Source organism: Pipistrellus hanaki, assembly GCF_964339955.1.
Source record: "Pipistrellus hanaki genome assembly, chromosome: 14".
In the NCBI taxonomy this organism is placed as follows: domain Eukaryota; kingdom Metazoa; phylum Chordata; class Mammalia; order Chiroptera; family Vespertilionidae; genus Pipistrellus; species Pipistrellus hanaki.
The window spans coordinates 19,063,122-19,082,721 of record NC_140516.1 but is presented as its reverse complement, the minus strand read 5'-3'; the positions used below and the strand labels follow the sequence as shown (position 1 = coordinate 19,082,721).

Genomic DNA, 19,600 nt, shown 5'->3' with positions numbered 1-19,600 from the left:
TAAGCATAAGGAAAAGCTTCACATTTTCCAAATGTTATAGACCATTTCACAGGGTAGAATATACAAATAAGATAATGTAACTGAGTATGTAAACCACAAAATAGGCCATAATTTTTATATATATATATATATATATATATATATATATATATATATATATATATATATATGGCATAAAACCATGATTATTAAAAGCATAAGTGGTTGGCCCAGATGCTGTTTACCACCCCTGAATGGATATAACATGTTAATAGATTATTATACCTTTCATAAGTAAAGTGCAAAGTTAACTTTCTGGGAGAAGCTATCAAACTTTGCACTTTGACTTCCTGCTATGTTCACTTTGGAAGGAAAGCCTCCATGAGCCACCCCAAAGGAGCTATTTCCTATGATAAACACTGTCTGCTAACAAGAGGCAAAGATGTGGCCTGGGAAGATAGCTGCGGTGACTTTAATGCACTCTCTGAAACACTTTGACACACTCTTCTAGAAAAAAAATAATTTAATAGCAACCAGAAATCAAGCTCAAAATTCCATTTCCTGAAAAAGGTCATCAGAAAAACAGATGCAATTTAATTCACCAAATCTGTATTAAGTAATGCTAGGCACTTGGTAAACAGAGTTGAAAAAGAATGCCATTATGTACTTTTAAAAAATGCACAGACGAGCAGAGGAGGGAGACATGAACAAAGACACTTGCACACAATAATTTAAGTGGAATCATAGAAGTGTTCTCAGGGTACAGGGATGAGCAGAGGGGAACAGTGTCAGTCTGAATATCTAACAAAAATGGATCAACCGGAGCCAAGGACCCCCTAAAATCTGCCCTCAGGGATGACTAACGCTAACAGGGACAAATAGAATCTGCATGGTTTGAAAAGTCCATTCATTGATACTACCACCTCCATTACAGTTGTGATTGAAATTTCTTTTTGAGGGCCAAAGTTTTTAAACTTAAACTTCTTCTAATACCACTTCTTCAAAATAGACTCGCCCAGGCTGTGGTATTTTGTGGAAGAGCCACACTCAAGGGGCCAAAGAGCTGCATGTGGCTTGTGAGCCACAGTTTGCTGACCATGGGCCTAGGGTGAGGCCTGGAAAAATATAAATAAAAGCTTCCCAAAGTATTCCACTATGTAGCTGGGGTGACAACCATTGGATTACAGTATTAGAGAGAACTCGCTAAACTTTCACGCGGTGCAACATTTAGCAATGTGCCTAAAAATACCATTGCATCACCCTATTATGCAAGTTGCATAAACTGAAAGAATGCTAGTAATTCAAAAGCTTAACTTAACATTTACCTGTAATGCCTCACTTAATAAGCAAAGCATCTTTATCAACAACTGAGAACTGTTCTAAGAAGCTAAGAAATAAGCCATACACATTAAATGACTAAAGTCAATTAAGATGAGCCACGTATAAAAAGACCTAAGTGATAGGATAGACTACATTGCTTCAGGTCAGGCAACATGCTTTTTTTAATAGTATTTCCAGGATCAAGTACACTGCATGGAACTCAATAAATATTTGTTAAATGGATGAATAAGATAAATGATTTCTACAAGAATTTACCACCAGTGCCATTGTCAAAGACTGGAACACAGGAGAAGATGTTTTTATTGGAAAAATGACTCTCAGGCAGCTGCCCAAAACAAGACTACTATAATGAAGAAACCTGAACTTAGCTTTGAAGGGTAAATCAAGCAGCCCTCGGCATTTCCCGTTAAATCTTTTGACTAGTAGACCACCTTATCGCATTCTTGGCACCAGTCCTCACTGCCCTCCAAACCTGTTACAATAACAATCAGCAGGAGGCTAGCTTTCCTGAGCAAATTTCACCATCATTAGAAGGATTATAAAAGTCTTACTTTCAAAGCATTATGTACCTGCTTAAAAAGTAACACTAGTAAATGTACAAAATAAACCAACGTAGAAAAAGGACATGAATTCAGCCAACTAGACTGACCAATGGGCCTGGGAAATGAATGAACCTACTGCCTTCATACCATTTCACATTCTCCCACATTCAACTACCTCCTAGATGGTTGCTACAGAACTTAGATTAAAGAAAATTGATTGCTGAGTTTATTATTTTTAGCATCCTTTTACTGAGCACCCAGCAACTACAGTGATAAGTACCAGTACCTTCAAACTTGCAAGGATAAATACTGCAACTATCTAGGCTGAATTACCCATTTGTATGTTTGGAGCTTGAATTATTCATTTACATTTTTTAAACGGGAGAATAAACAAAACTACACAAAGAAAGGAGATACTTGAAAAATCTTACTGCTATAGATTTAAAAGCTTAACATAGTAAGAAGCCAAAAGATCTCTTCAGAAATAAACAATACATTTATTAAACAGCCTAATTAATATTCACCAACTATGTTACTTATGAAACAAAACAATACATCTAAAAAATGCAACTGCATGCAAGCAAAAGAAAGCATATTAATAAGTGAAAAATCTTATAAGATTAGGTTAGGAAAAGTATTTATAGAAAAAATATCACTTTCTCTTCAAACTTGGATTTAAATATTAAGAATAATGGGTGGATCCCTTTTAATTACTAATTTTAATGTTAATCAAATGTTTAAATTAGGGCAACAATGTGAGATTTCTGAGACTGCTGTCCATAACCTATGTCAATAGTAATATAAGATACCAAATTCTTATTTGAAAAGAAATGGTAATTTTCCTCTACCTATGTGTGAATGATTATGCAAACCCATGCAAATTCTAGACCCATACACTTAATAATTTAATTAACTAAATTCGAAATTAAAAATTTAGTTATTCTCCAAATGATATCTTCAGGCTAACATTGATTCATTTATTCCTGCTTCCTTGTTAACAATAACATACATCAGCTTGTCAATGATTATCAAATTAGGGCATGACACTTGGATGTAAGAAAAACATAGAACTACTTGCATTTATTTTTTATCAAAAACTAGAAAGAAATGAAGCTTTACTGATATTTAACAGATATTACACTGGGGCCTTTTCTGTCTCTATGTCAACTATAAACAAGACAAGCAGATTACATGAGCTATGTAGAAGAAAAAGAGTTGATAGTGAGGTCCTCATTCATCTCCCGGCTTTCAGCACATTGCAAAGGACGCAAATTTACCGGTTATATTGCCTAGTTTTATTTAAACTAACCTTACAAAATAAAACAATGTGGGGGGAGGAATCTTACACTAAGTTGACAATTATCCTAATAATACAGACACAAAGAAATGCTGTTACCTCTACTCCTGTGGTGAGTTCATCCTCCATAATATAATTGTTCCTGACAAAAAGTCAGGCAAAAATAATTTTAATATTACTAAAATGTAGACTTTAATCCACCTCATTAATGGAAAAGGTCACCTTGAGTACGTAGAGTGACTGAAGATATTTTGTAATGATAGCACAAAGCTACGGTGATTAGCAAACATTCTTAAATGTTGCGTATTTTATCTTTATCCTATTATTCATTATTCTTCACACGTGCTGTACTGCGTCCATTTCAATGTTAGTTCAGTACTTTGTGTATATAATTCACAGTGAAAGGGATTCCCAGACCATCTTTTCCAAGTCACACTGCCCTCTCTCAGCCTCCACATCATGATCTGTAGGAGTTAGAGAACCCTGAGGCTCTATATGCCCCCTCCCCCACAACATTCACAGCTTTCTGACTTTGGAGACTATCAAGAATAATTCCATCTTCCCTAGCTGGTTTGACTTTATGTAAAGAGTGTCGGTCTGCAGACTGAAGGGTCCTAGGTACAATTCTGGTCAAGGGCACATCCCAGGTTGCAGGAGGCAGTGGATCAATGAATCTCTCTCATTCTCTCTCTCCTTTTCTCTTCCTCTCTAAAATCAATGAAAATATTAAAAAGAAGAAGAAGAAGAAGAAGAAGAAGAAGAAGAAGAAGAAGAAGAAGAAGAAGAAGAATTCCATCAACTTCTCTGTTACCGGAGGGGGGGGGGGAGAGAAGAAGAAGGAGGAGGAGGAGGAGGAGGAGGAGGAGGAGGAGGAGGAGGAGGAGGAGGAGGAGGAGAATTCCATCAACTTCTCTGTCACCAGAGGGAACTCTAACTTTCAGGGTTGTCCTTCACTACTATATCTCCTTAATCTCATCCTATTTTCTTATCTCCAACCCACGTTCAGGACCATTATACTAGGATTTCTGGAGATGATAAAATCCCTCATATGTTCCATCTGTTCCTGAATATTGGTACCTCCTTTTTGGTATCATTAAAATGCAACTTGAATGAGGAGTGATGTCAGCAAACTGGCTACAAAGGTATTTCTGACACCCATAACTTGCCAGAAACATCAATTTGAATTTTTGCTGGAAGACAATAGTGCACTAGAATACAGTTCATTTGAAATCATCCAGAACAAAAATGAAAAAGAACATTTTTAAAGTTCAGAAAGCCTACATGAATTATGAGAATTTATTAAAATAAATAATTTACACATTACAAGGGTCTCAGAAGGAAAAGAGAAAGGGGAAAGAAGCAGAAATCTTATTTAAAGATTTAAATGATTGCTAAAAACTTTCCAAATCTGGGAAGGAATTTAGATATCCACGTTTGTGCAGCTAACAGATAAATCCTACATTTTAACCCAAAATGCCCCTCTTCATGACACATTCTAGTAAAACTGACTAGGCTTTTTTGCAGACACCGCCCATGACCAGCCATGGTGAACCCCACCGTGTTCTTCGACATCGCCATGGAGGGCGAGCCCTTGGGCCACATGTCCTTCAAGCTGTTTGCAGACAAAATTCCAAAGACAGAAGAAAACTCCTGTGCTCTGAGCACTGGGGAGAAAGGGTTTGGTTATAAAGGTTCCTGCTTTCTCAGAATTATTCCGGGATTTATGTGCCAGGGTGGTGACTTCATATGCCATAATGGCACAGGCAGCAAGTCCATTTATGGGGACAAATTTGAGGATGAGAACTTCGTCCTGAAACATACAGGTCCTAGTATCCTGTCCATGGCAAATGCTGGACCTAACACAAATGGTCCCCATTTCTCACCTGCGCTGCCAAGACGGAGTGGTGGGATGGCAAGCATGTGGTCTTTGGCCAGGTGACAGAAGGCATGGAGCGTGTGACCGCCATGGAGCGCTTTGGGTCCAGGGATGGCAAGAGCAGCAAGAGGATCACCATTGCTGACTTGGACAACTCTAATAAATTTGACTGGAGTATTATCTTAACCACCAGACCATTCCTTCCGTAGCTCAGGAGCACCCCTTCATCCCAAAGTGCTTGGAATGTTCCATAATCTTTGTGGTCTTGCCAATTTATTGGGTTCCATTATTTCCTTACCACCTCTCAGTCTAGCTGGATTGCAGAGTTCACTTTATGACTATGAAATAAAAACTAAACAGTTAAAAAAAAAACTGTCTAAAGCCCAAGACAGAATTTTTAAAGTAGCAAGAGAAAAAAGAAACTCCCCATATATAAGGAAACCCCCATAATGATATCAGCAGATATTTATTTATTTTTTTAGCATAAAACTTGCAGGCCAGGAGTGAATGGTATGATATAAGTACTGAAAGAATAAACATACCAACCAAGAATACTTTTCCTAGCAGTTCTGTCTTTTAGAAACAGAGAAATAAAGACTTTAAAATATAAACATTTTCCCAAAGAAAAACTGCTTATCCATCAGCTAAACCTTGAAAGGTATTAAGGTTTCTATTGCCATCTATTGAATAGAGGCCAGGATTGGTGCTAAATCTTACAATGCAGAGAACAGACCTCACACTAAAATAAAAAAAAAATGTCTAACAAAATATCAATAATGCTGTGGTTGAGAAATCCTGTACTAATAAGAATAATACTCCTCTGCCTCAATGACTATTATATGTTAATTAGGAATGCTTTTTTTGGCTAACAAAACCTGAAAAAAAGTGGTAGTTTATTTTCCTGAAATCAAATTCATAGGGATGGCTGCTCCCAGTAGAACAGCACAAAGAGCCATAGCAGTCGGACAACTGCTACAGGTGTAAGCATTAACACTATGTACAAGGAAGAACGTAGAAATACAGGAGAAAGCATTAACACTAACCACATCTGTGCCTTTTGTCAGAAAAGCAAAACCTAACATCTCAGTGGACAGATCTATCTTTAAGGGGCTCTGTAGATAATTTAAAAGGTGGTACTTGCCTCTATAATTGACACACTGATCACATTCTGCTTTACAATGTGCTATGGTTAGATACTAATTTAGGAAATGAAACAAAAGTAATTGGTAGGCCAGCTACCTCCTCTTTCATCACAGAGTGAGAGACAAACTAAAAAGCTATTGATCAGAGACGAACATAGTGAAAAATCTTGGATACTCTTCCGGGAACATTTGGGAAAGCAGCTTAATTACAGAGAACAAGCTCGGATGTTGGCAAGAAAAGTCATTCTTGACTAACTGGCTGGGGTCCTTCAGTGATATTACAGACTTGACAAAGGAAATTCAATACAAGTCAAAGCTCAGAGATGACGTTAGAACCCAGAGGTATGATGGTTTTGGATCTCTACGAAGCCATCCCAGCTGGTGGTATAAATTCAAGACTCTTTGACTTACAGTTAAAATGAAAGAGGCATGTTTGCAATGCAGTACATAGATAATACACTCCTCTCCCCCTGGGGAAGTACATGTCCAAACCAGTCTAACATACTTGAATTTAAATTTCTGCTTGGTACTTAAATAAGGACCCTGCTGAACTTTATATAAGTCCCAGTAGATGCAATCTATACATAAAAGGCTAAGTGACCAACCAACCATCCAACTGACTGATCAGTACATATGACACACACTGTCAATTTAAAAATAAAAGTTGACTCACGCATGCACAATACATATAGGGCACCAATTGCACACGTGTGTTTTGATCTGTCATTGTCGATTGTGAATTTGGTTGTTTTTGTTGACATTCAATGTAAACCACATCATGATTTATTCATCGACAGACCAGCCGATACACATGACGTGCACTAGCAATTTAAAAATAAATATTGACTCGTGCATGCATGATACATATAAAGCTCTCACTGGCTCCAATTGCACACATTTTAATTTTATAATACTATATACTATTTTGACATGTAATTTCTTCAGTAATTTAATTAACACATGAATCTTTCTTCTAATTAATTTCCTTTCAATGTGCACGAATACGTACACCGGGCCACTAGTATACTCAAATTTCCAAATGGACCTGAAAAGATTTAACTTCTGAGATTTCTGCTAAAAGGGAAAACAGATGAACTAGAAAGTAAAAGGTGTGTGTAACATCAAGTAGGGAGAGAAAGGAAGGTATCTACTCAGAAGATCATGAGAAGCCAGCAGGATGGACACAGAATAGATAAGAGTTGGGACTAATTGAAGTCTCCAGGTTTGTTTGCTGTTGTTTTTTTTCATTTATCACAGCGAGAGGTAAATGCTATAGTTAAAGTAATTTCATACTGTAAATCTGAATTTCTCAACTCAATACTTTCCAAATAAAATTCTGATTAGACTAACACTCAGTAAACTCATTAAAAGTACAGATTCTAGAAATTCCAGATAAACTGTTTTCAAACTTTTTGAGGGTTGGTGAAATATAAGGTTCAAATTTGGGATTCAAATAGCAAGAAACCCAGTATCTCAACCAAGTAAGTCGGAATCTTTTTTTACTGGGGGAGGGTCTTGACTTCAACGCAACATCTATGAAGTGTAATAAAATAAGGTGTGTATTTCATAGATCATTTTATGCTCTTTAAAGTTTACTTAGTTACCATCATAGTTAGTAGGATAAAGGGGCAATTTACTTAGGGGATTTAGGGCTACGAATAAGTAACTGAACAATTATGACATGCATGTCAGCTAATGGGCACCTGATGAATTTCTGTAGCCATTCATCATACTCCTTTGTCATCTGCCCACAATGGTCAATGTTGAGTTTCTTTGCTCTACATATGCTAACTACACATCAACCATTTAAAAGGCACCTAAAAACGTATGTCTAGGGTTCCCAAATATAAGATTTGACCTTTTGTGAGCAGCACTCACCACATACACACATACATAAAATATTTTTCAAGTATGTTTATAATTACAGTATAATGAAATATTATGAATTCACTATCAGCATAATTATGTTCTAATATTTTAACCATCATTCAAAGGCCACTTTTATAATTAAAAGAATGTAAGGTAGGAGTCAGAACCACCTGTGTTTTAGTCCTAGTTGGGCAAGTCACTTAAAACCTATCCATAAGCCTGATTCATCCTATGAAATATGCAGAGGCTTTTACCCACCTGCCTAATTCACTGGGCAGCTACTGATAATTACATGCTATTATCCTCATGGACGTGTTTAAAAATTGAAAGGCATTATACAAAAAAAAGGATTACTATATGTAAATACAAATAAGAATATAGCATGTAAGGAAAGAAACTGTTAGAAATCATCACAGGAACAGGATGGACAGCAAAATGTTCCTTTTCCCAAAGGCAAAGCAGGCAACAACAGTTCACATTTTAAAGGCTCTTGGTCACTTTATTTTTTTTTAAACATGGTCAATATGTGACAGATCCAAGTTTAATACAAGTCATTTGATTAAAGTAAGAAACCCAGGACTTTAGAGAACAATAAATCCTCAGTGGAGCACAAAATTAATCTGGGGAGCATACAGAACACTAAACACAGGCAATATGGCTATTATCAAATGAACCCCAATTTCCAGACAAGGTATTACTGTTATGTATTGTGCTGAAGATGAAGTAGTAGAAATCTGAGAGGCCTTAAGAACCAATTTCTAGATTATATTTGTACTCATAATGGACCAGATAAAGTATTGTATATATATAAAAAAAAAATCTGAAGTACAATGGGAACAATATGAAATCTTTCAACCTACTTAGAAAATCTGAAAAGAAAGAACCTATCTGGAGCCTCTGAAAGAAGAATGGAAAAGAAAGTAAAGTAGAAACATTTGACAAAAGATGATTTAATGAACAAAAGAATTTGCCTAGGGATTAACTAGAGGGTGAGAGGCAGGACTGCAAAGGTGGCCCTTTTGATGGGCTGTTGAAGCTAATTCAACAGATTTTCATTAAGTTAGTCCCCAGAACACTGCATGTGATGGGTGAGAGGGAATATATGTTATGACCTCTGCCAGGCTCATCGAATACTAAAAGACCAATTTCCTGTAACTCGGGGAAAGTTTGATATATTTAAGTTTCTAAATGAGTAGTATATAGTTATTACAACAGATGTTTCAACATTTGCTAATGAGTGCCAAGGGCAATCAGGAAGATGAAGGTATTTTGCAATACATAAGAAAGACTTCATGAGTAATGAGAGCCAGAAACTGGTCTTAGAGAAGTGATATGATTTGGGTAGGTGGGCAAGCAACTACTATAACAAGAGCCAATTACTTAATTTTCCATCTTAAAGGGAAATGTTTTAAGGGGCTGCTTCACTGAAACCGGTTTGGCTCAGTGGACAGAGCGTCAGCCTGCGGACTGAAAGGTCCCAGGTTTGATTCTGATTAAGGGCATGTACCTGGGTTACAGGCACATCCCCAGTAGGAGGTGTGCAAGAGGCAACTGATCAATGTGTCTCTCTCATTGATGTTTCTAACTCTCTCTCCCTCTCCATTCCTCTCTGTAAAAAAAATCAATAAAATATATTTAAAAATTAAAATTAAAAAAAAAAAAATAAGGGGCTGCTTCATGTTCACCTTTCTTTTTCGCTTTTCACTTTTTAGATAGTCAAGTGCATTAGCAGAGGTCACTAAGAGGAATCATGCCAAAAACTAGTGATTTTTACTGAATCCTAAAACCTTGAATAAATCAATTAACTGACATCAAGCCCCCACTGCCACAGATCCAAGGAATTTCTCTCCTCTGTTTGACCACCTCCCAGGGCTCATAGTTTCATGAAGCAATTAGTTCTCCTGTTTCAGACTATGTTACAGATATAAATTGGAGATCTCTAAAATATTGTAAGTATACGGACAAATATTTCAATCTCTCACCCATAAAAACACTAAAAATTCAAGGAGAATCATCTGAATCATAATAATAAAAGACTTGCATAGAATTTTTAGATTCCAAAGATAGGCAATCTAAAAAGACCAAAACCCAGACTTGCCTAGGGTCACAACGCAATTTAGGGGCAAAACCTGGTCTAGAAATTCAATCGCCTACTTCTTAAAATCTTCCTAGTATGCATTAACTGTCCCTTCTATTCTAATCTATGTGGCGCTCCATAACCAAGAATCTGGCACTTTGTTTCACAGCCTTCTGAAAATAAAAAAGAAACTTTAATAATCTCTTGAGATTTATTTCCCTTTCTCTGTGCACTATAAATCTTTCCAATAAAACAAGGTCAACAGCTACTTGATGTAGCTCTAAAAATTGTGAGAGGTTAATTGGAAGATGTAGCCAAAGCTTCAGCTAAATATGCCACCCCCTCCACATACCACTGCCTTCCTCCCTGCAGAAAGCCTTTGAGATAAAACAGAGTACATTTTAACTCCTCTTACTTGTGCACTCACTGCCTATGGAAATTACATGCAAAACAGACATATGGAAATTCTACAGATTTACCATTTCCTCATAAGCACTTTCAAAGGAGGAACTGCCAGCATCGGGTGCCACTCAGAAGTGGCATCTCCAGCCCTTCTTGACATGGGAAGCCCTGCCCAGCAATCACTGCCCTTCAGCCATGTTTTCCTTTGCTTTTTCCTTTCTGTGGGGATAATCAGAACAATACTGCTACCCAGCTGTAAGCTACCCACCATATTCACATGTTCATTGGAAGCTGTTTAGTAACTAGTTTGGTTTAAGTAAATGAATTATTTTAAATTATTATATTCATTTACTTAAAATAAACCACATCCTAATGTAATGTTGGATCCAATGTGCTAGAATTTTGTTGAGGATTGTAGCATCTATGTTCATCAAGGACATTGGCTGGTAGTTCTCTCTTTGTGGCATCTTTATCTGGTTTTGGAATTAGGGTAATGCTGGATTCATAGAAAGAGGTTGGAAATATGCCTTCATCTTGAATTTTCTGGAATAGTCTGAGGAGGATAAGTTTGACAATGGAGGCAAGAAAATACAATGGAGTCAAGACAGTCTCTTCAATAAATGGTGCTGGGAAAATTGGTCAGATACACACACAAAAAATGAAACTAGATCACCAACTTATATTGTACACAAAAACAAACTCAAAATGGTTAAAGGATTTAAATATAAGATGAGAAACCACAGAAATCTTAGAAGACTCCATGGGCAACAAAATATCAAACATATATCATAGCAATATCTTTACCAATACAGCTCCTACGGCAATGGAGATTAAGGAGAAAATAAACAAATGAGACTAATCAAAATAAAAAACTTCTGCACAGCAAAAGAAACCATCAACAAAACAACAAGAAAGCCCACTGCATGGGAAAAAATATTTGCCAATGCTATTTCAAATATGGGTTTAATCTCCAAAATTTACACAGAACTCATATAACTTAACAAAATTAAGATACTAAATAATCCAATCAAAAAAAGGGAAAAGGACCTAAGTAGACACTTTTTGAAAGAGGACATGAGGAAGGCCCAGAGACACATGAAAACATGCTCCAAGCCACTAATCATCAGAGAGATGCAAATCAAAATGACAATGAGGTACCATCTCACACCTGTCAGAATGGCTATCATCAACAAATGACAAGTGCTGCTGAGGATGCAGTGAAAATGGAACCCTCGTGCATTGCTGGTGGGAATGCAGACTGGTGCAGCCACTGTGGAAGACAGTATGGAGTTTCCTCTAAAAGTTAAAAATGGAACTGCCAGTTGACCCACTTAATCCCACTTCTTGGACTATATTCCAAGAAACCAGAAACACCAATCAGAAAAGATATATGCACCTCTATGTTCATAGCAGCACAATTTACCATAGCTAAGATTTAGAAACAGTTTAAATGCCCATCAGCAGATGAGTGGATTAAAAAACTATGATACATCTACACAATGGAATACGATGCCACTATAAAAAAAGAAGGGACTTTTACCATTTGCAACAGCATGGATGGAGAGCATTATGCTAAGCGAAATAAGCCAGTCGGAGAAGGATAACTAAAACATGGTCTCATTCATATGTGGAATATAATGCTCAACATAATCTGATGAACAAAAATAGATCCAGAGACAAGACCGTAGGTGGCACTAAGCAGACTGTTCAACCTCAGGGTATGGCGGGGAGAGGCTGGGTTAGAGAGTAACCAAAGGACTTGTAAGCATGCATATTAACATGACCAACGGGCACAGACACTGGGTGGTGGGGGTTTGCTTGCCCTTGGGGGTGAGAGTGGCGGGGGAGGGGGTGTTAATTGGGGGGAAAAGGAGACATGTAATACCTTAAACAATAATAAATAAATAAATAAATAAATAAATAAATAAATAAACCACATCCAATGAAAAAACATCATCAGAAAGCCCCTGCCCACAGAAGCTGCTCCACTGACAGTTCATCAAAAGCCAGCATTAGTTTCTTTCATATTAACTTTTTAATTAGCTTAAACTGAACACAGTTAAGGAAGGGGAGTTTCTGTCAGCTATCTGATTCTGAAGTTTTCCCGGATGTTTTGTCTCGCTAACTCTTAAAACGTCTATTGAAAACAGCGTAGTAACTTCCATAACCGAAGGATTCTTGCCAATACAGAACCCAGGTATTGATTCCTGTTAGTCCCAGTGCTCACGTGGCACACAAAATAAATTTTTTATTGAAACTGCATTTATTTGATCAATTTTCCTATCAATTTATTTTTTAATTTTTTTTCTTTATTAAGGTATTACATATGTGTCCTTATCTCCCCATTGTCCCCCAGTCCCCCTCATGACCAAACCTATCTGAAGAAATGCTATCAATTTATTTTTATCAATTAATATTTTAAAAGATTGAAAGCAATGCATGATAAACACATTTAAAGTAATAATTAAAACAAGAATAGACTGAAGATGAAGTAATGAAGGTATGTGATAGAAATTATATCAGAAAAACCGTAGCTTGTAAGAACTACTGAAATTCAGCTCAACACTTAGTCACGAGCTTCCTGGCAACGTAGCTCCCCTCACCTGATAAAGCGGACCCATCTGCTTTTCTATATGCTCTATACATTACAGGTAAATGCCTCAGTAAGGAGAGAGTGTACTGTAATGGCAAAAGCATGAACTTCTCACCTAAGTCTTGAGATTGTATTTCTTACTAGTCTTATTACATGTCTTAATTCATTTGACTTCCCTTAATTTTTAATAATTGTAATTTTTCTTAATTCATCCTTAAATATGGAATCCAATTTATTTCTTCACTTTTATAGTCAACAGGAAGATGAAAGAAGCTACTTTGTTCTGGACCTAGCCCAGCTTTATATGCATTATGCTCTTTAATCCTCAAACAGTCCTGGAAAGAAATGATTGCCTTGCCCATTTTATGGATGAGGAAACTAAAGCTCAGAGAGATGAGGCGATACTGATAAAAAGCAACGTTGGGATTTACATTCATTTGACTAATCGCAAATTAATATTCTTGCAGGTGAGATCTTGTCACAAGTGTTACCTGATAATTTATTTGGCACCAAAAACCAACTTAAAAGATAGTATAGAAAAAGAATAAAATCTAGAATAAGTCCTTGAATTTTTAGGACTTTTCACTCCATTTAACCTCATTAACCTAATTACAGATATGACACATATATTTTGGGATTCAATGATCAGTTAACAATAAGTTCTGATATATGATCAGTCAGTAGATACATAGTGAGTTCCACTAAATGGCAGCAGCATGCAAAGCATTGACCGTAATGAACAAAGCAAAAAGAAGCCACTCTGAATGAACCAGTCATGTTCACTAAAATCCAAGATGTCGACAATGTAGAGGTAAAAATAATCTGCAGTGTTCTTAACTTTCTCTTCAGGCTGCTAGAGGATGCCTGCTCCGCCTTAGGTCAGACCCACTGTCTCAGTCAGGATTGATGCTCTAATACTAAGAACCACTAACTGACTCTTTACTGTTTGCACCATTAAATTCTACAGAATTAAGATAAATCTTCACTTGAGTAAAAGGCATTGCTGTCTTGCTCTAGTCATTATTTATATATTTATACATTACCTGTACCAGAAGCATATAGAGTAGCTTATATGAACACATAAAATGCAAATTAGCATAAATTAAACATTGTTTGGAAGAAGAAGAAAAAGGTGAAGACAAAGTGAGTTGTACATCCCTGTGATGAGCTATCTATTTTGCTCTGTTTAGTAGTCAACTTGAAATAGGAAAATATATCACTTATAGGGTTTATTATTTTCCAAAGGGCTTATTTTCATTGCTTAAGAGAAATAGTTATCCTTGGTATACGGAAGTTTGGGTGATTTCTCCAAATCGTTTTTAAAAACATATGTGAGCTAGTAAACAACTATCTCCATTGGTCATTCACACAATATATGCAACAATATTTTCATAGGTCTGGTTTTTATTGTCCTGAAATAAAAGAAAAAATAATGAGTTATATGTTTAGGTATAATCTTCTGCATCCTCGGAGACCATGGTCGGCAAACTGCGGCTTGCGAGCCACATGCGGCTCTTTGGCCCCTTGAGTGTGGCTCTTCCACAAAATACCTCAGCCTGGGCAAGTCTATTTTGAAGAAGTGGCATTAGAAGAAGTTCAGTTTGTTCTCTGTATCTATGAGTCTGTCTCTATTTTGTTTGTTCATACATATGGTGATACCACATATTAGTGAAATCATTATATTTTTCTTTTTTAAAAAATATATTTTATTGATTTCTTACAGAGAGGAAGGGAGAGAAATAGAGAGCTAGAAACGTCGATGAGAGAGAAACATCGACCAGCTGCCTCTTGCACACCCCCTACCGGGGATGTGCCCACAACTGATGTACATGCCCTTGACCGGAATCGAACCTGGGACCCCTCAGTCCGCAGACCAATGCTCCACCACTGAGCCAAACCGACCTCGGCTCATTATATTTTTCTTAATTTGAATTACTTCACTTAGTATAATGCCATCTAGGTTCATCCATACTACTGCAAATGGCAATATTTCATTATTTTGTATAGCCCAGTAATATTCCATTGTATATGGTACTAGTGGCCTAGTGCACAAAATCTGTTTTAATTTTATTTTTTTAACTTTTGTTTTGGTGTTGATATGTATGACTTCTTTTTAATTTTGATATTGACACCTTATCATATGTATAATTAGCAAATATCTTCACCCATTCAGTAGATTACCTTTTCATTTTGTTGATCCTATTCTTTGCCATTCAAAATCTTTTTAATTTCTGATATATATTCAAGAGTATATAGGTCATCAGATATATTGCTGAGAGAAATGTAAGAGATTTTATTGGCTGTCTTTCCTTCTAGGAGGTTTATGGATTTGAGTCCTACATTTAAGCCTTTAACCCATTTTGTGTTTATTCTTCTGTATATGGTGTAAGAAGTTGGTCTAGTTTCATTTTTGTCCATGTATCTAAAATTTCCCAATTCCATTTGCTGAATAGACTGTCTTTATACCATTAAAAAAAAAAAAAAAAAAAAAAAAAAAAAAAAAAGAAGAAGTTTAAGTTCAAAAAATTTGGCTCTCAAAAGAAATTTCAATCTTATACTGTTGATATTTGGCTCTGTTGACTAATGAGTTTGCCGACCACTGCTCTAAGAGAACAGATTAATGTTTAACAACCCAGGCCCTCGTCCATTACACAGGCTCACGGTACGTGGGGGGGGTGGGGGGGGGACGGGACACTAAGATAGGCCCCAGAGGCCAGGTTCATCCCATTTAATAAAACTCTAAGCCAGAAAGCAAAGGGAAGAAACATAGGGGGCCTGTACGACCGGTTAGAGAAAGAGCCCTCTGAGTGCTTACAATGGAACAGGAGACATTCTGTAGCTGCTGCAGGTGTGAGAGTTTGAAAATGAGGGAATGAGAAAAAAGACATCTAAGACAGCTTTACTTGGTTCTATGCAATAATTCTCCTTTGGCTGCCTGATAAGACAAAGTAGTAAAGATATGAATTTTCTTTGAATTGTTTTAGTTGCTACGTTGTTGTTTCTTTGGATGTGAAAGGCTACCAGAACAAGGCCAGCTTTGTGTGGCTTCTGTCCCGATGTCCTCTGTGCACAATAACAGCATCCAGGCCTCCTGCGGTTCCAGCCATCTGCCCGTGGTCTCGCGGTGCACAATGGGACCTCTCCATCTGTCCGGAATGTACTTACGCAAGAACAATACCTTTTCGCTTTTTTAAACCCTAGAAGTTTTCTTTTAAAAAGTACAAAGGACATAATGGGGAGATCTGAACCCCAAAAGCACCCCAAATATAATTTTGAGATGTCTCAAATCTCTCCAGTGGTCATTCAGAGCAGTGGTTTCTAGCCTTCTTCACACGCATTCCCAGGGAAAGGCTGCACTGTTACCTTCTGATTGTAAAAATGCAGGTGTGTGTTCTTAGAAACACTGGTTTAGAGGAAGAAAAAATAATACACTGGTTAATTCTCCCACTCCAAACCCATCCTTCCTGCTTCCCCACCCCATGCTTCTAAAACAAGACCGAGTGCGACCTGAGCATTCTGACCCCCAGGCACCACCACCGGCAAGACAGCCTCGTCCAAGAGCAGCATTCTCACAGTGGCAGGTGTGGGGCACGCTGCCAGGTGGGGACACGCCCTGCAGGGTCTCAGACAGAACTGGGGGTATGTGGGAGGAGAGCAGGAGCCTCGCAGCCATGCAAGTGGCGTCTGCAGGCCTTTGCAGTAGGCCTTTCATAATAGTCTAGCCCCATGGTCGGCAAACTGCGGCTCTTTGGCCCTTTGAGTGTGGCTCTTCCATAAAATACCACGGCCTGGGCGAGTCTATTTTGAAGAAGTGGCATTAGAAGTAGTTTAAGTTTAAAAAGTTTGGCTCTCAAAAGAAATCTCAATCGTTGTGCTGTTGATATTTGGCTCTGTTGACTAATGAGTTTGCAGGCCACTGGTTTAGCCTCATAGGTGCACTCAGGGCAGTAAGAGGGACTTTCGATCAGACACATAATGAAAATAATGTCTGACCTGCTTATGTGTCCACATTGTTTTGAAAATTTAAATGAAATACAGGGGGGGGGGGGAAACACTTAAAAATTATCAATATAAATACACAATAATGTTGTAACTTCCAAATTAAAAAAAAAACTTATAAGTTGGGTTTAGCATTAACCCTGATTATAACTAAATTGCTACACACTTTAGAGACAGTACTTCTAAAAATATACAACACCTTATTTGGAGACTCTGAACTAGAAGCATAGGAAGTTCTCACTTTTTATATCCAGGCATTGAATTTCTTTCCTTTATTTACATTCAGCCCTGCTCTCCACTGTGGAAATTTTTCTGAGCAGAAACATTTCCTCACACGGCCCTTACATCACACACAGGCCTCAGGCACCGCCTCCGTCTTTGTGTCCATCTCCTTCTGCCCTGATAGCGTACCGTCTTTCCTACCTCCTCTTCAGGTGACCAAACGGGCCTTCCTCGTATTCTTTTACCTTAATATCTGACTTCAATCTTTGAAGACTTCTTTAAACATTAGCAAAAACAGACAATGACAAAATATCCCAAAGAAAATAGAAGAGAGAAAAGGTGGGGGTGGGTGGATGGGTGGAAAGAGATCAACCAAAGAACTTGTATGCATATATGTATAACCCATGGACACGCAGACAATAGCATGATGCTGTGGGGTAAGCTAGAAAGGGTCAATGGGGGAAAAAGTAGGGGGAAACTATATGTAATACTTTCAATAATAAAGATTTTTTTTTAAATGAATGCCTTAGCCCAAGGAGGGGATTTGGGGGAAAGAGAAACAGTATTGGGGGAAATCATCTTAAAATATTATAAGAAAAGATAGGAAAAAAAACACACACAGACTTAATCCCAATGATCTTGGTATATGTGATGTAAATGAAATATGAGAGGCTTTGTTTGTTTCTAACTAAAACACTGAGCATTGTAAAATAGGAAATAATGCCTGTGACTTATTCATTACCTGACTGATACTAAACAATCAAAGGAGTCTGGCCACTGATTAACATGAGATGCACATAAAGTTCCTCTCAAAACAAACCATAAATGGTTTTTGTTCATTTGAATCTGATCCAAGACATAAAATCTTCTCAAGATGTAAGCATCTATTTGGGCTTTATTCCAAAAGCTCCACTCCACCGACACGTTCTCCTTTCAGTCTTTAAAGTTCTGACCTACAACGGGAGGACCATTAGCTAAGTCAGCATGGAGGCCGGCAGCGCTATCCAACAGCAGCTCCTATCAGAGTTGTAACATTACAAAAAGCCTTCCACAAATGGGAGATCGCCTGGGTGTCCGTAACACATATGCTCGCTTTGCAATATGCTCCAGGAATCTTAGCGCCACACAATGCCCCACAGACTTAACTGCTGGCAAAGCCAGAGTAGTTCTCCAAAATCTTAACATATTCCTCACAATACTGGCTAAGGTCATTTTGAACTGGTATGACTCAGCCAGCTATTCCATTACAATATCTATATTCCAATGATGGGTCTCACCTCTAGGCTGTTAGTCAAACAGCATTCAGATTGCAAACTCAAATAATACTACAGGGAGAGAGCATCAAGTCTCCATAAAAAATTGTTTACAGCAACTATAGTTATTCAAATTATTTCTAGAGAAGGTCTATCCCCTAGGCCAATGTTTCCAGGGCATTTTTTATTACTAAATAGCTCAAAAGTGCCTTTCGTGCTCAGCAGGCACATAATAGGCAAAGAACTGAGATGTTGAGAAACTACCCTAAGAATATAAATAAAAATTTCTATAAAATTAGTCTTATGTGCCCAACCATGTCAAAAACATAATGTACTATTATCAGTTATTCATCAACAACAAAAAAGAAAGTTGAAAACATTTATATTTTAATCCTGGTTTTTTACTGTACCATACAGATTTTTTTCCATCATCTTATTTAACTTAAATTTTACTTACATGCAATATTTCGCCACATACATATTTTATTAGTATCTTTTCCTTAAACATGAAAGAAAGAGCAGTTTCTCTTCACATCTAAAACATGACCCATTCAAGATTCATCTCTAAAAATATATCTAATTCTCAACCATAGGCTAATAATGTTTAAAGGAATCTCTCTGCAAGCTGACACCAAATGGGACATCTCTGCTGGACTGCAACACAAGGACAAACTAATGAGCAAAGGTAAGAGACTGTTTGTTAAGAGAGGAAGTGTAAGAGACACTGTAGGAAGGAGCCATTTATAACCATTTTCTCCTCCGCATAATTTCAAGCTGTGGACCAGGATCCAAAAGGTGGCAGGGGACACACCTCCCACTAAGTGAGAATTGAGATAACCAGCTCTAACAGAAGCAACACAGAACTAATTATTCCCATAAATTTCCCTCTCAGTGTTAGTACAGAACACCAGCACTGTGGTGCTGACAGCAGCAGGCAGGGAAGTGGTAGGAAGTTTGGATCCAGCCCTTTCCCTTGAAGTCGGATTAGCATATCATACAGTACGAAGC

The 19,600-nt window shown here is 37.4% G+C and overlaps 1 protein-coding gene and 1 pseudogene across 6 annotated transcripts in view; one reads left to right on the top strand and one right to left on the bottom strand.

Moving 5' to 3' along the window:
• CTNNA3 (catenin alpha 3) overlaps positions 1-19,600 on the bottom strand; it is a 1,202,853-nt gene that overhangs the window by 1,011,798 nt on the left and 171,455 nt on the right. The gene's annotated exons all lie outside the window — the stretch shown is intronic.
• On the top strand, positions 4,697-5,244 carry LOC311632647 (peptidyl-prolyl cis-trans isomerase A-like; annotated as a pseudogene). The gene has a single exon. The product of its transcript is annotated as a peptidyl-prolyl cis-trans isomerase A-like (transcript).